Genomic DNA, 18,220 nt, shown 5'->3' with positions numbered 1-18,220 from the left:
ATTGTCTTATAGACACAGTCACTTTGTTTTCATGGAAGTTTGGATCATATTTTAATTTTTTTATGATTTATTATGGTTTTGCTCTCCCCAGTGTCTAAGTTCCTAAAAGCCTGGGCCCTGACTTGTTCCTCTATGTATATTCACTGCCTGGTTCATTTACAATAATTTTTACTAATATGTTAATCCCACAAATACTGACTGAATTCTTACTATGTGATTGATGCTATTTCAGGTACTGGAGTACAACTATGAACAGGACAGAGAAGAGTCCTGCTATTGTGGAATTAAAATTCTAATATGTGTTTTTGAATTTGATTAAATACTCATCTCTACCTGTTGGGAGGAGTTAACATGATTAATTTTATATCTTACTTGAGAAATAAACATTAGAATTTTAATAAAATATTTAATTCCAAGATAATTTTTAAGGAAATAATAACCTTATGCAGTGAGAAACACAGAAAAAACTATATAAAAAAGAATGCATATTTGTTTGGAATAATGATTCTCCCTCTATTATCATATATAGTGATTTATTCTAGGCTATCCAGTTGATTCATAAGTTGAATCTGAAAATTGTTGATTAACAACAAATAGCATCACATTTTATATACATGTTCACATAATTTTTTAATCACATGTCAACTTCTTTACCTGAATGTTGCTCATTTTCATCAAGTAAATGGTACTTGTGGACTCACTATGATGATGAAATATGTTCAAAATTTGCAAACTACATTAAATTCTTAAAACTTTAGTAAATTAGTCTATATAGCAATGGAGGAAACTGAAAACAAACAGAATACCACTTTTTAACCCCCCCCTTTTTTTTTACTGATGAGAATTATACATATTTATTATACAAAATTTGGAAATGCAGAAAAATATGTATTACTCATTATCCTGCATATTTTCAGTTATCTTGTATGCATGTGTATATGTGTGTGTAAGATACAACATTGGGATGGATCTATGTGTTCTGTTTTTAACTGGTTTTCATTCATCAACATAGTGTGTACATTTTGAGTATCATAAATATTCTCCTAATTTGAAGGATATCCCACCACATGGGTATGCCGTAAGTTTACTCAAAACAACAAACTGTCATTAGATATTTAGCTTTTTCTATCTATTTACTACTTATAAAAATGCTGTGGTGTGTATATCCTTGTACTTGGATCTTTCACATGTCTGATGATTCCTTAAAAATAAATTTCTAGTATTATAATGTCAATGTCAAATGATATGCCAAAGTACACTATTTTGAAGATGTCACTGTGTTTACTACTAAATTGTGCTTTAGGAAGACAGTTTCCTTGGTACTTCCAGGCAGATGAATTCCCATTGCCTGCATATTTATAAACAATGCTGCTGCTGCTGCTAAGTCACCTCAGTCGTGTCCGACTCTGTGTGACCCCATAGATGGCAGCCCACCAGGCTCCCCTGTCCCTGGGATTCTCCAGGCAAGCACACTGGAGTGGGTTGCCATTTCCTTCTCCAGTGCATGAAAGTGAAAAGTGAAAGTGAAGTCGCTCAGTCGGGTCCAACTCTTAGTGGCCCCATGGACTGCAGCCTACCAGGCTCCTCCGTCCATGCGATTTTCCAGGCAAGAGTACTGGAGTGGGGTGCCATACATGTTATTAATTGTAAATGCTCTCTATTCAGTGGCAAAGCCACCACACAAATAAATTTTATTTCAATATTTCTCTAACTCACCTCTTTTCATAAATGCAGGCAAATATTTCATGGTGTTTGACCCAGTTGTATCTATGCCTATTGTTAAGGTCAGCCTATATTCTTGGTCAATTTTTTCCATTGGGATTTTTTTTTCCTATGCTCTAGAAATTCATCATACAAGGAAATAACTCTGAATTTTCATACATATACTTCAAGCTTTTTTCAAAGTTTATAATATGTTTGCCTCATTTCATTTTAAGTGTGAAACCTTGTAAAATGTATGAAATACTCTCTAAACCTCAGTTTCTATATGTTCACAGTGATACCTGGATTCGATTTCACAAATTTGGAGGAACTGAATTGAGTTAATGCTTCCAAATGTACCCACTCCAGTACTCTTGCCTAAAAAATCTCATGGACGGAGGAGCTTGGTAAGCTGCAGTCCATGGGGTCGCTAAGAGTTGGACACGACTGAGCTACTTCACTTTCACTTTCACTCTCATACGTGATACAAAATTATTGTTCCGTCTTATAAAATGAAATCACTATTTGACCTAGATTATTCATCAGATCACAAACAAGTCTAAATCAGTAAGTTTGAAGTCTCTTAAGGATAGGAACTATGCCTTCAACTTCTTAGTTCTAATACCTAGCACAGTATTTGCCATGTTGGGGGTGCTCAATAAATGCTTGTTTAATAAATGTAGATTCTAAATATACCAAAGAAACATAAATTCAAATACATCTGTGCTCATTCCAAGTATGCTATTAGAATGTCATCTAAATCTAATGGTGTAAAAAATAGTACATATTAAAATGATAATTAATGTTAAACTTTAATTTATATCTCTGCCCTTGGCAACCACAGTAATCCACTCCATGATGAAGCAATCGGGAAATTTAAACCATTATTACATCACTACAAACTGTGTTTGCTCTGTCTTTGGAGTTGATGTATGTCATGACTTTTATGGGGATTTGAAATAAAATGGTGACTCAAAAGTACATACAGGTAATAGGAAATAGATTTCAGGGTAAAATGTGTAATTGTAAAAACCTTTAGATTCATAAACAATTTATAAATTACAGAGAGAGAGTTATGTGTGAGGAATGTAATAATTTCTTGATCTTCAGTTATCTAAAAATATTATGAGATATATAATTTTTTTCTCTAGATGCTCGGTAGAAGAATTTCTTATTTTTCTGTTAACCTGCATTTAACTTAGTATGATTCTATCTTAATTTGGAGGAAAATAATGAAGTGTTTGGCTTTGCCAAACAGCACTTTGGGCATAGTTTTTGTGTGTGATTTAGACCCGAAAATATTCATACTCTGTTTGGTATATTGAATGAAAAAGATAAAAGCCATCAAACAAGCATGTTTTACTTCTAGTCCAGAATCATAGTATTCATAAATCAAGATATGCTGCAGTAACAAACAATCCCTAAATCATTTTTTTTTAACAAAAGCTCATTTTATTCAATGATGTATATTCAATAGATGTCAAAGCAGTCTACTTTGAATAGAGCAATATAGATACAAACAAGAAATCAAGTATTATCGTATGCCTATTACTGAATCCTCTCTTCACTTGTTTTTTGTTTGTTTTCTAGCTTTTTTCAGATATAATTGATACATTATGCAAGTTTAAGGTATATAACATCAGGTTTTGATGTATGTATACTGACAATCCTCAATGTGCAATGGCTCAACTTACAATTTTCTGACTCTATGATGTTGAGAAAGTGATATACATTCAGTAGAAATTGTACTTGGAATTATGAATTTTTATCTTTTCCTCAGGCTAATGTATGCAGTATAATCTCTCTTGATGCTGGGCAGCAGTCAGCTGCAATTCCCCGTCTGCCAGGCAATTACAAGGATAAACAGCTGATACACAAACTACCACTCTGTATTTCTACTTTTAGTATAGTATTCAATAAATTACATGAAGTTTGTTAGGTTAGGTATATAAAATGTATTTCGACTTATATTTTCAACTTATGTTGGATTTATCAGGATGTAACCCCACTGGAAATTGAGCAAGGTCTTTATATTGCAAAACGATTACTGCAATAAGGTTAGTTAACATACTCATCACCTTACACAGTCACCTTTTTTTATGGTGAGAACTTGTGAGATCTACTCTCTTAGCAACTTTCAATTATACAATACAATTATACAATACAATACAATAAATTATGCTCACTATGCATGCATTACATTCCAAGAACTTATTCATTTTATATCTGGAAGTTTGTACCCTTGGACTACCTTTACCTGCTTCCCGCATATTTACTTACCTCAGGCAACTACCAGTCTGTTCTGTTTCTATGGATTTGGTTTTTCTAGATTCTACATGTAAGTAAGATTATATAGTATTTGTCTTCCTCTCTCTGGCTCAGTTTGCTTAGCATAATGCCCTCAAAGTTCATCCATGTTGTCATAAATTGGAGGATTTCTTTCTTTTTTTATGGATAAAAAATATGCTAGATGCGGTGTGTGCATGCTCAGTCATGTCTGATTCTGAGACTACATGGACTGTAGCTCACCAGGCTCCTCTGTCCATGAGATTCTCCAGGCCCAGGGATCACATTTGCATTTCTGGCATCTCCTGCATTGATAAGTGGATTCTTTACCATTAGTGCCACCAGTTCAGTTAGGTTCAGTTGCTCAGTTGTGTCCGACTCTTTCTGACCCACTAGCACCACCATTCACATCCAAAACAGGGTCCATAGAGTCACAAAGAGTCACACACAGCTCAAGTGACTTAGCACACACACATATCCTCAAGACAATGATTTCATTTCTTTCAGATATATACCCAGAATGACTGCCTGGATCATATAGAAGCTCTGTTTTTAATTTTTTGAGAAACCTCCATACTGTTCTCAATAATGATTGTGAGTGAGTGAAGTCGCTCAGTTGTGTCCGACTCTCTGTGACCCCATGGACTGTAGCCTACCAGGCTCCTCTGTCCATGGGATTTTCCAGGCAATAGTACTGGAGTGGATTGCCATTTCCTTCTCCAGGAATAATGATTGTAACAATGTATAATCTCACCAACAGTGCACAAGGGAAATGAAAGTAAAAGAGTCATGTCTGACTCTTTGTGACCCCATGAACCGTAGCCTGCCAGACTCCTCTGTCCATGGGGTTTTCCCAAGCAAGAATACCAGAGTGGGTAGCCATTCCCTTCTTCAGGGGATCTACCTGACCCAGGTATCAAACCCAGGCTTCCTGCATCGCAGGCAAATTATTTACCATCTGAGCCGCCAGGGATGCCCACACAAGGGAAACGACCTCTAACTCGCTAAGATTTCTGTGTATCCATCTCTGAGGAAACTATCCTCCATGAGAAAACTAAGTGCTAAAATTTCACGTGAACATGTGCTTCCACAAGCACTTTGCTTTCAGAAAAGAGAATTCTAGAGTCTTGCAGTTACATTTAAGTGCTTCTACCCAGAAGTGATACATATCACTTCACTGACTAAAGCAGATCACCCAGGAGAGTGAAAAAGTGAAATTGCTTATGTACCTGACAAGAGGAGGATGAGAAATATTGCTGAGTGACAGACAACACTACCCACCACTGTGAGTTTGCAAACAAAAACCATTTTACTTCACCATTTTGCTAATGAATAAATTCACTTCACTTCAGTTGTTTCAACTGGTCTCAATACCTTAGATAACTTTTTTCTTTTGTTTTATTAGAGATTCATTTTCACTCTTTGTACCTATTAAAAACTAATACCTATCAACATTTTTATCGGCTGTGCATTAAGTAGTCACCTCATTCACTGCATTTTCATTCATTGATTCATTCATCCAGTAATTATTTGTCATCAATTCTCCATATGCAAGACTCTGCTTGTAGTATTAGGGCTTGGAGAAACATTCCTTGTACTCATGAATCTTAGAGCATTTGGAGAAGATATATTTGAATTAAATTGTCACTTAAAGTAGCCCTTGTGCTAAATGCCCAGAAGAGCCCCATGGTGCTATAAGAAGATGATATGACAAAATAGGAAAAGCCAGTGAAGACTTTCATGGGGAGTTCTGACTAGGTGCTTGATTTGTTGGATGTGAGGGAAGACGTTTATATAGAAGGAAGAGTAGATGAGGAGAGGAGGCACAGCAAGAATGAGAAACTGAAGAAGGCAAGCTTCAGATCCAGAGGGACCAGAGGTCCAGGTGCCAGAAGAGGCTAGAGAAGTAGATGAGAACCTGACCTAGGGTTTTACATGTTAAGGCTTTGGATTTTCTTCCTTAGAAGATAGAGGAGCTATTGAGGATTATTAATGAAATAATACCACCAGACTTGGGCATTGAAGTTATTTTCAGTACCACGTGGGAAACTTTCTCTTTCACTATTCAAATATTTAGCATCAGGACAATACAGAAATTTTTAAAAAATGGCATAGGCAACAGAGAAATTAACCACCTATTCAGAGTTTCCTCTCCTTTGATGACGAAGCAAAATCTGTTTTACACTTCACAAACCCTAAAATTTTGTTGTTTGTTCCTTATGTTGACTTTTCCATGCAACAGTCATTTGAAACGTTTGGGGGAAAAAAGTAAAAGAACAGTTTACTAATTTTTAAAGTATAAGTAAGTCCAAAGTGGAAAGTATATAAAATATTAATACAGAAAACTAAAATAAAAAATAATATATTCTTCTAAAAAATACTCCTAAATATTTCCCTAAATTTTTATGTTTTAAGGATAACAAGATTTCTTATATATCCATTCTAAGCTAAAATTGTATTCAAAATATACAGAGATATAAAATGTCACCAATAACCACATCACTTCCTGTATATATGTACCCACACTCCCCTTAAGAAATGATGTTTGTATAATAGGCTCCAGTTTCATCCACCTCATTAGAACTGATTCAAATGTATTCTTTTTAATGGCTGAGTAATACTCCATTGTGTATATGTACCACAGCTGGAGCCTATTATACAGAGTGAAGTAAGCCAGAAGGAAAAACACCAATACAGTATACTAACGCATATATATGGAATTTAGAAAGATGGTAACGAAAAAAAAAAAAAAAAAACCCAGACTCCTTGTCATCTCCTTTCACTACCTTGCAAACTGTTATACTTGCAATGATTTCTTTTTTTTTTAATTAAAAAAAAAAAATTTGGCTGCCCTGTCTTAAAAAAAAAAAAAAAAAAGAAATGATGTTTGTTTCTTTCCCTTTAATTCTGTTCTGGACTCAAAACTTGTCTGCACCAAAAGTGGAAGTGAAACTATGCCAATTCTTGGTCCCTAAGGGGCCATGCAGTTTCTAGTAATACTGTGATTTTCTTAGAACCTAAATACCATGTATTAAGTTCTTGTATCTGTGAAAGGAAGAGGTCTACTGAGTCCCTGTAGACACACCACACAAAGAGAGAGGCTGCTTGGAGGAAACGCAGGCTAGTCAGGTTGGAGTCTGTACCAAGCAGGAAAGAAGGTTTCTTGGATCTTCTAGTCCATTTGCGATATGATAGAGCCAAGGAACTATCCAGTGAACTCATAAGGTTTTGAGAAACAATAAATTGTTGTTTTAACTACCAATTTTTGAGGTGGTTTGTTAGCGTTCAAGAATTGAAACAGGCAAAATTACTTGGTTAGTTTTTAAAAGAAAAAGTGCTATGAAGTGCCTCCAAGTCCCATTTTGCACATTCAGTTCAGTTCCGTTCAGTTGCTCAGTCATGTCTGACTCTTTGCAGATCCCATGGACTGCAGCATGCCAGGCTGCCCTGTCCATCATCAACCCCAGAACTTACTCAAACTCATGTCCATCGAGTTGGTGATGCCATCCAATCATCTCATTCTCTGTCGTTCCCTTTTCCTCCTGTCTTCAATCTTTCCCAGCATCAGGGTCTTTTGCAATGAGTTGATTCTTCGTATCAGGTGTCTAAACTATTGGAGTTTCAACTTCAGCATCAGTCCTTCCAATGAGTATTCAGGACTGATTTCCTTAAGATGGACTGATTGGATCTCCTTGCAGTAAGGACTCTCAAGAGTCTTTTCCAACACCACAGTTCAAAAGCATCAATTCTTTGGCACTCAGCTTTCTTTATAGTCCAACTCTCACATCCATACATGACTACTGGAAAAGCCATAGCTTTGACTAGATGGACCTTTGTTGACAAAGTAATGTCTCTGCTTTTTAATATGCTGTCTAGGTTGGTCATAGCTTTTCTTCCAAGGAGTAAGCATCTTTTAATTTTATGGCTGCAGTCACCACAGGCAGTTATTTTGGAGCCCCCCTAAATAAAGTATGTCACTATTTCCATTGTTTCCCCATCTATTTGCCATGAAATGATGGGACTGGATGCAATGATCTTAGTTTTCTGAATGTTGAGTTTTAAGCCAGAGTTTTCACTCTCTTCTTTCACTTTCATTAAGAGGCTCTTTAGTTTGTACATTGCACATTGCAAACCCTTAATTTATGCAACCTTGTGAAAAATATACCAAGACTCACATGGCACAAGCCTATCTCTAAAAGTTGTGTTTGGTTAATTTTGGATAAAGTCCTTAAAATTATAAATTGATGTCAAAGCAGGGAAATAAAAATTTAGGCAAAAATATCTTTGTTATATTCATTTCACCTCAGAGTGTATTATATGCACAGAATTTATTAAAATCTCAACCAAGATGAAACTATAAGACTTATGTGCTGATTTTGGCCTTTGATGGGAATAAAATAGTGTAAAACAGGTTCACAGATACCCATATACTTAGAGTCAAGAATATATATGACTTCTCTTCATTCTTGTAAACCTTTATAAATTTCTTAAGTCATTTTTCTAATACACCGTGGACTTAAGTGTTATTATATATCAAGTTATAAATATTGTTGATTAGAAATCTGTCCAAGGGATGTCATATATTTCTCCTGTCTCATGGCTAACCAAAACAGTTCAGTGACAAATACATAACTGGGACAAATTATATATATATATATATATATATATATATATATATATATATATATTTAAGCACAATAGTTATAATGAATGTTGCCATATGAATTTTTGCTTTGTAGCATAATTATTTTCTTGTGAGCATATATATTTCTGGTCAATAATAATAATAATAAAACAACATTGAAATTCTCAAGTGTCATAATATTAGTAGATAAAGAAACTCAATTGATCATGTTGATAAACAAGTACCTTTCCCATGAAAGCCAGAGAACTGACCATCAAATATGTTATATGGTTTAAAATGATACTTTTTGTGTATCCATTTCCCTAAAAGGTGCATTGTTCATTTGAAGACTAAATGTTACATTGATTCAGTTCTCTCTATGATTGTGAGATGAGTTCATGTTTATTCACATCAAACTCAAGAACATTCATTTGCAGTTGCCATTCATGTGGATGTCAAAAATGCCACTTTTTGTTGTGTATATTGTGAGAGGGCAAAATAAATAACTTTTCCTGCTTAAAATTAGATTGCTTTTTAAATGTATTATTAATCATCTTTTAGGCACCAAAATATCAAAATGAAATGGTCCAGAATTTTATATTTTCCAGAGTGATAAATGCCGAGTGAGTTAGCAATATTTGACCATACTTTCAGATGTACTGGAGAATTTCTGAAGATGATGCATTTCTCTATTCTATCACCTTTCAGTTTTTATGTTAAGTGCTAATGTGTGTAAACAGCAGGATTTCAGAGTTGTGACACCCCCAAAGACAGACATCTCTATAAAAGTTTTGGTCCAGCCACATGAGAATAATGTGAAATGGATAAGGAATTAGTTGAACTGCAAAGAGTTCACTGAAAGGACTTAACTGTAACCTGGGTGAAGGATTGCAAAATGAATCATTCAAGACTATTTAAGAGTGTAACTAGTACTAGCAAAAATCTACCTCTATCTGAAGGGTTTAAGCTTACAGTCTTCAGTTATTTTAGTAAATTTAATTACAATTATAACAGTACAATTACAATATCATGTCTCTTATGTGCATTATGCAGAAAACTACCCGAGACATAGCGCCTAGCACTTATTTCCTGTTCTCAATTTTCTGCCCTCCAAAAGTTTTCATTCATTTGAGGTGGTTAAACTCCTTAGAGATTAAATGTCTTTTAACACGAAGATGTTTTAGAATGAAATATAGAGATAATGGGGCTTCCCAAGTGGCACTAGTGGTAAAGAACCATCCCCAGGCAATGCAGGAGATGCAAGAGATGCGGGTTCAATCCCTGGGCCAGGAAGAGCCCCTTGAGTAAGAAATGGCAACCCTATCCAGTGTTCTTGCCTGGAAAATTCCATGGGCGCCTAGCAGGCTATGGTCTATGGGGCCACAGAGAGTTAGACACGACTGAGTGACTAAGCAGCCGCAGCATGGAGATAATGACATAAATCAAACCCAAGGTATTAATACCTTGGAGTTTAGTTTAAGGTAACTTTATGCTCATTAGTACTACTGTGTGCTGATGTATAAAGGGCCTACAATACTTCAGACTCTGAGGAATCCCTGCACAATTAAGACTTATGGTTGCACTTTTAAGTTTGTAATCAAATATCTGATTTTAGACAGATCAGTGTAAGTTGAAAATAAATGAAAATTAACTAATTTAAAACATTTTGAAATGTTTAAAAGAAAGTTAAGATTTACTATTTTATGAGGGTAATATACAACATGTAAATACTTGAAATGATTTTCTTTGTTAGGGTCCTCAAGTTGATTGGTTAGGACTTTGAAACACTTAAGGGAACAAAATATTTAATTTTATAAATGCTATTTAAGATATTTGAGAACACTGCAATAAACTCAGTTGTCAATGGTCTTGATTGTTTAAGTATGTTTAATCTACTCAACTTGAAATAATTGAAAATGAATCATGGCAAAAGTAAAAACTTTTCTTATTTTACTAAGATTATGTATAAATTTATAAGTCATATAAATTAAGCCTATGATTTTAAGAGAAAAACAACATTTACATTTAAAACTCTAATAAGCTGGGTATTATTCTATAATCTCCAGTGAATGCTAAGCTTCTGAATTCTATGGAGATGAAGCGACTTGCCCAAGACTGAAGAGCAAACACTGAGACTCACATTCTAACACAAAATCCAGTGACAGTGGTTTCTCTATTCACTCTCTAAGGGGAAACTTAGCTGTTTGTAGATTTGTGCAAAATTTTGGAGTAAAATAGTGTAATGCTCTGAAATACTCTGTATCTTTTATTACTAATTTTCTGGTTTAAAACCTACCAAAACCAAAAGAAAATAGAACCTATACTATATTTCTAAGTAGTCAAAATAATGTAAGTAAGGCATAATGTATCATCATTTTTTCATCTCTCCCCATTTTAAAAAACAAGTTCATCTTTGTGGCTGATTTTTAACTCTAAACAACAGTTGTTCTGCTGTTGTTGACTTTTTAAAACAGTATAGTTATTTTGAGTCTATATTTACACTGTATTCTTATTTAGGATACATAATAATTCATTTTACATCATTTATTGCCTCTGAACAGATTTGAAAAAAGGATCTGAGCAATATCTTTTAAAATGATATCATGCTTTTTATTCTCCTCTTTTTAACAGTTTTGATGATGATCCTCTGAGGTAAATCTAAGTGCAAAACAAATAGACTCCTATTTCTATTTATATGTACATACATACTTTGAATACAGATTTTTGAAAAACAAATTGCAGATTCCATTTTTTCAATGCCTTCTCTTGCTCTGTTTTTTTATTGTAATTTTTAAGTGTTTAATTATTTTCATATATTTCTTCTTCATAAATGTGTCTTATAACTGTTTTCACAGGTTAGATCAATTTTAATCTATCTATGGATGCTATTTTTAAACTGTTGTCTAGTATTGAGCACTTCTTTGTTAGCTGTTGTGTTACATTTGAACATTGCTCATGGCCAAAATTGTGCTAGACCAGTGTCTTTCTTAAAGAAAAGTGCTTTATGTTTTCTGCATCTGACATTTACATCAGACACATTCAAAAAACAGTGAACCAAGTCTTATGAAAGAGATAGAAGGATCATTATTTAAAATATTGATGTCAGAAAAACAGAATTGCTTTTTGATTTAGGATATGTAAATATTCACTCTTCTTGAAAGACTGACTTTAAAACATGTCTAATCCTGCTAAACAATAGAAAAAACATAGAAGAAACTTAAAAAAAAAAAAAGAAAGAAAAGACACCACATAAAGCAGATATAACATCATGGGGAAAGTAGGTACTTTCTATATCATTGTCAAAAACCAAAAATTGCTTCCTGATTTAGGACACCGTAAATGCATATAGAGGTTTGAGTGGCTGGAAGAAATCAATATCATCCATTGTTCCTTGGATGGTGGACTTTGCTCATGCTCTAAACTCTGAACATTTCTAAAACAGTCTCCCTCAAAGCTGGCAAATTTGGAAAAAATAAATTCCTTTTATAGATGAATCATTTTATAGGTGATGTATCTTATAATGAACCCCTTACGATTTTCATTTAATATTCAACTACCCTGACCTGAATATTTCTATCTTCTCCTCTAAGTCAGTACTTCAGGAAAATATGATGAGCAGACTGACAGTGTTGTCAGGATTGTGATTGAGACGAAGCTGCAATTATGAGCAATGTGAAATACAAGTCTTCCTAGGTCCTGACCCATCATGTATCTGGTTTCACAACCTCTGCTTCATTCGTCAGTCATAAGAAGACCTGAGATTCTTAGTCTGGTGACAGAAACTTCCTTTTCTTTTGGTCTATCAGAAAGGTCGGTTTGGTTTAGTTGGCTAAGTCGTGTCCGACTCTTGTGACCCCGTGGACTGTAGCCCATGAGGCTCCTCTGTCCATGGGATTCTCCATGCAATACTGGAGTGAGTTGCCATTTCCATCAGAAGGGGTACTAGTGAAGATTTCAAGTTGGGAGTCTGGCCCATCTGCATTTTAATACTGGTCAGCTGAAAGACTTACTAGCTGGTTAAACTGGGATATACATTTTAACATCTCTCAGCTTCAGTTTTCTCACTTGTAAAATGGGGAAATAATATCTCTCATGATTGTTTGGAGAATTAATTGATATTAATGAATCTAAAAGTCAACACAATGCCTGACATAGAGTAATCATACGGTGAGTTTCTAGTGGTATAGTATCATTAGATTCATCATGAATACAGAAATACCATAGATGGCATAGGAAAAGTGTCACCCCCTGAGGATGTATAATAACCCCATAGGTATTTGGCTGATACCAATTACAAGTGCAAGACGTTTAGATCAAACTAGCATTAATAACCGGAGAAGGCAATGGCAACCCACTCCAGTACTCTTGCCTGGAAAATCCCATGGATGGAGGGGCCTGGTAGGCTGCAGTCCATGGGGTCGCTAGGAGTCGGACACGACTGAGTGACTTCACTTTCACTTTTCATTTTCATGCATTGGAGAAGGAAATGGCAACCCACTCCAGTGTTCTTGCCTGGAGAATCCCAGGGGCGGGGGAGCCTGGTGGGCTGCTGTCTATGGGGTCACACAGAGTCGGATACGACTGAAGCGACTTAGCAGCAGCAGCAGCATTAATAATAGCAGAAAGATACCCACTTTATATAGTCCCAGGCATTTTCCTTGTTCTTTACTTAGGCTAATACATTTTTTTCCCATAAAAAACCTGAGAAGGAGTGATATACTCCACATTTTACAGATAAGTAAATTAAGACCCACAAAGGTAAGTTGTTCAAACTCAACCCAGTCATTCAATAGTGGAACCAGAATTCAAAACCGGGCAGTTTTTAGCCAAAATCAGTATGTTTTACAACCATACTCTCCATTCCCAAACTGAAAATCAAGGCACCACAGGGAATTCATAGAGGCTTCATGGGATGCAATTAAATATTCCAGAGAAGCACAGTGAGGCTCAACATCTGTCAGCTACTGACTGGAATACTACTTTGAGGTAGTTTTATCCCAACATTATATTGCATTACTTGCTTTTGCTATCTTATGATTGTTAAAGTTGAGTTTCCAGTGGTTGTTGTTTATTAAAATTAAATACTATATGAAATATCAGGGTGGAGCAGTAAATCAGGCTGGGCACATTTATTCTAAGATTTGAGAAGTTGTGCTCTGCCTAACAGAAGCATATTTGCCATAAGTAAAAGTGGTTATTTAAGAAGGAAATAAAATAGCATCTTTTTCTATCATTGCAGGCATATCTTAGAGATACTGCAACATCAGTTCCAGACTACCACAATAAAGCAAATATGGCAATAAAATGAGTCACATAAACTTTTTGGTTTCCCAACACATATAAAGTGATGTTTACACTCTACTTTAGCCTATTAAATGCACAATAGCATTATATTTAAAAATGTATAAACTTTAATTAAAGATATCTTATTACTAAAAAATGCTAACCATCATCTGAGCCTTCAGTGAGTCATGGTAGTAATGTCAAAGATTATTGATCACAGATGGCCACAACAAGTGTAATAATCATTAAATTTTTTGAAATATTGCAAGAACTACCAAAGTGTGACACAGAGACATGAAGTGAACAAATGCTGTTGGAAAAATGGTACCAAAGACTCGCTTGAGTCAGGGCTGTCACAAACTTCAGTTTGTAAAAAAACTTTGTGAAGTGCAATAAAGCACAGAGCAATAAAATAAGGTATGCCTGTATATGAATGCTATTACTCAAACAACCCCTAGGTTGTTAAAACATAAGTTTTTTAACCAACCTACTTTATACAGGCAATTGTTCAGTGTTTACTTTGGCCTAGCAGTGACAGATTTTATTTTCTTGGGCTCCAAAACCACTGTGGATGGTGACTGCAGCCATGAAATGAAAAGATGCTTGCTCCTTGGAAGGAAAGCTATGACAAAACTGGAGAGCATATTAAAAAGCAGAAGTATCACTTTGCCAACAGAGGTCCATCTAATTAAAGCTATGGTTTTTCCAGTAGTCATGTACAGATGTGAAAGTTGGACCATAAAGAAGGCTGAGGGCTGAAGAATTGATGCTTTTAAATTGTGGTGCTGGAGAAGACTCTTGAAAATCCCTTGGAGAGCAAGGAGATCAAACCAGTCAATCCTAAAGGAAATCAACCCTGAATATTCACTGGCAGGACTGATGCTGGAGCCAAAGTTCCAACACTTGGGCCAGCAAAAGACCTTGATGCTGGGAAAGATTGAAGGCAGGAGGAGAAGGGGGTGACAGAGGACAAGATGAGTATATAGCATCACCAACTCAGTGGTCATGAATTTGAATAAACTCCAGGAGATAGTGGAGGACTGAAGAGCCTGGCATGCTGCAGTCCATGGGGTTGCAAAGAGGCAGACGTGGCTTAGCGACTGAACAACAGGGATGCCATGAGGAAATTACTGTGACACTGAGAACAACAGGATCAGAAAAAATTGTGGAACCTTTGCATTGTATTGTTCAGCAGCTCAGGGAAAGCTCTATGGGTTTAATTAAACCTTAATTTTCCTATAATTTCTCAGGTACTTATAAATTCCTTTCTCAAAGAGCTCACAGCAATACAGGAAAATTAGACACCAAGATTAAAGGGGGAGTGTGATATTAAGTGTTGGAGGATTCAGATCCTCCACACAGGTGACATAAATACCCAGAAAGTCCATGAAATTGAGTAGTGGAAGGGAATTTTACTAGGTGGAAAAGTGACCAGAAAAAATTTCCGAGAAGAGATGAATGAACGAGAGAGGTCAAAATGTATAGTGCTCATAGAATAATGGGCATGATAACAATGGAGCATTCACTAATCACATTGTCACTTATTAAATACTTGCTAGGTCTTAGGCAATACAATAGACACATGGTTGTGAAGGGGATATTTAGAGTGCCTTTCCTCAGGTTCTGATACCTCTTGGGGTTGCTGACAAGTTCAGGAGAGTGGTAGAAAGAAGAGAAAAAAAGGGGTGGAAATAATATATTGCCTTTGGGTCTTCCCTTATAGCTCAGTTGGTAAAGAATCTGCCTGCAATGCAGGAGACCCTGGTTCAATTTCTGGGTCAGGAAGATTCCTTGAAGAAGGGATAGGCTGACCACTCCAGTATTCTTGGACTTCCCTTGTGGTTCAGCTGGTAAAGAATCTGCCTGCAATGCAGGAGACCTGGGTTCAACCCCTGGATTGGGAAGATCCCCTAGAGAAGGGAAAGGCTACCCACTCCAATATTCTGGCCTGGAGAATTCCATGGACTGTATAGTCCATGTGTTCACAAAGAGTCAGACATGACTGAGCTACTTTCACTTTTACTTTTAACCCTTAAAGAGGCAAGGAATTTTTAGAATTATAAGTATACAGTCTAATTACCTTGGCTTAATTACTTCAAGTGCATTCACAAATATTGGTACTATTCCAAGCTGCTTCATTTTACAGAAAAAGATGTTGGATTTTAATACCCTCCTGGTGAATAAATGAGAGGCATCTGTATATTTTTCCAGAATCATGACTTATTCAGTTTATGGTCTAATTATTGGTTGAGAAGATAAGTAAATAACAAATTATCATATGAAAAATGTGAGGTGGGAAGTAATTAATTCAATAAAATAGATTGTTCAATATGTGAACAACTTCATTATAAATTCTAGGAAAAGGACTGATTTCTGAAGAAAGATAATAACATCTAAAATCTTAAGAATTAAATTAAGAGATAATTAAAAACATTTGCAGGATGTAGTATTCAAATTTGGTAAACAAATTCAGTGACACTATCATGATGAGACTACTGGATCTGTATAACCCTGTCTTTCCTAGGGGATTGACTCGGTTAAGATGCAGTAATAACTCTCTTGTATCATCTCATTAATCCTAGATAGCACTCTCGTGTTAACTGGAGATCTCTGTCTCAAGTTGACTGTCTCAAGCTGCAGACTGTCTCAAGTTGAACATAGCAATTCATGTATAATTACTCACAATGGTATCCTCTTACTAAAACATATTAGTCAAAAGCCTTCAACTACCCAATGGGTTAGGGGAATTATCTTCCTAAAATATCTCCATGATTCTGGTATGGGTACACAGCTAGAACAATCCTGTTCTCACATATGGTCACTATTCATTTATTTGTCATTTTAATAGAGATTTGCATGCTCACAGCCAGTCATTGTGATAGTAGAAGTATTACAAAACTCAAAAGAGAAAGAGATGATTTCTATCTGGGAAACTAGGGACGTCTTCAGGAAGATGGTGGCATACAAGTCATGTAGTAGGGAATAGACAGTCCATTGAGTATGGTTGCATGAGTATCTCCAATTCCAGCTGGACTTCACCAGAAGAGGATGGTAGAATTAAAAGAGAGACAGAGGAAAGAAATGATTGCAAAAGCAAAATGACTGGTAGCATTAAGAGCTCTTTATCCATGTTCATTCACTAGTGTGTCTCTTTCCAATTTAGCAGTCATCTAACTTGAATCTAGGTTGTTTTAGCTGCAGCTTTTTTCATCCAATGAATTAAACTTTGGAAATGTTGAAAGCTGAGTTTCTGTGTGTGGCAGGAAGGAGGAACAATAAGAACGGAACGGAAGTAATGACAGAGAATAACATCCTCTTCCTCCCTCCTTTATTAATACAATTCAGCAAGTGGTTATCAAACACCTTGTATGTGCTAGGTTCTATGTGAAATTATGTAGATATTAATTTAGTAAAAGACAAATTTCTTGTCTCGCATGTCTATAGGCACACAAGAATCTGTAAGGACTCACAATAAATGTAAAACATAAAAGAACAAAAATATAGACAAGGTAAAATGGTAGCTCAGAAGAGGTAAAAGAAGAAGACTTCACAAAGGTGCTATTTTTAGTCTCAAGATGCCTGTAAAAGACATTTCTTTACCTGTACCTTCTCTTAAAATGATTCACAAATAATGAGAAGAAGAAGAAACGGAAAGCAATATTCCATTGTCAGTGAAACACAGAGATGAGATATAATGTCAAAAACTACAAGAACACAAAGTTGAAGGATAAATGCAGAAAGGAAAAAAGTTATACCAAAATACTCTCAAAGGAAGATAAGAAGTAAAGGAAATACTTTGTGGATTCACCCAGAAGGATTAGGAGCTGGAGCCATCTTGTAGCTTGAAAGGCAATGGAAGGGATGCTAAAACTGAAACAGAAGGCTTATTTGAAAAGCTTTCACTTGGGCTCCCAAAGCATCACCTTCTCCAATCAGTAGACCACTCCCCCACTATTTCTCACAGATAGACAAAACCAATGGGAGATTGGAGATTATCTGCAAGAAATGGAGCTACAGGGTCTCAAACTTCAAGTCTTAAGATAGAAAAGAAAATAGCATAAGTCCTGAGAAAGAAAACAGATTTTAGATGATCCTTCCATGCAGAAATTGAAAGACTCAAAATATGGACTCACAAATATCCATGTTTACAATTTTTCAATAAAAAGTTGTCAGCCTTAATAGTCTAATAATGATGACCGTCTGCCAACATACCACATTCATGAATACAGATATATGAATGAAGAACTGGTGTTACCAACCATTTGAGAAAGTCATCAGTATATATGAGTAAGGCCTCAAACTAAATAATAAACATTAAAATAGCAT

The 18,220-nt window shown here is 35.5% G+C and overlaps 1 protein-coding gene across 1 annotated transcript in view; it reads left to right on the top strand.

Moving 5' to 3' along the window:
- Positions 1-18,220, top strand: part of CNTN6 (contactin 6) — a 320,429-nt gene that overhangs the window by 10,378 nt on the left and 291,831 nt on the right. The gene's annotated exons all lie outside the window — the stretch shown is intronic.

This window comes from Bos taurus, chromosome 22 (assembly GCF_002263795.3).
Source record: "Bos taurus isolate L1 Dominette 01449 registration number 42190680 breed Hereford chromosome 22, ARS-UCD2.0, whole genome shotgun sequence".
Lineage (NCBI taxonomy): Eukaryota > Metazoa > Chordata > Mammalia > Artiodactyla > Bovidae > Bos > Bos taurus.
Note: the sequence above shows the minus strand (reverse complement) of the source record. Positions and strands in the feature narration are given on the sequence as shown.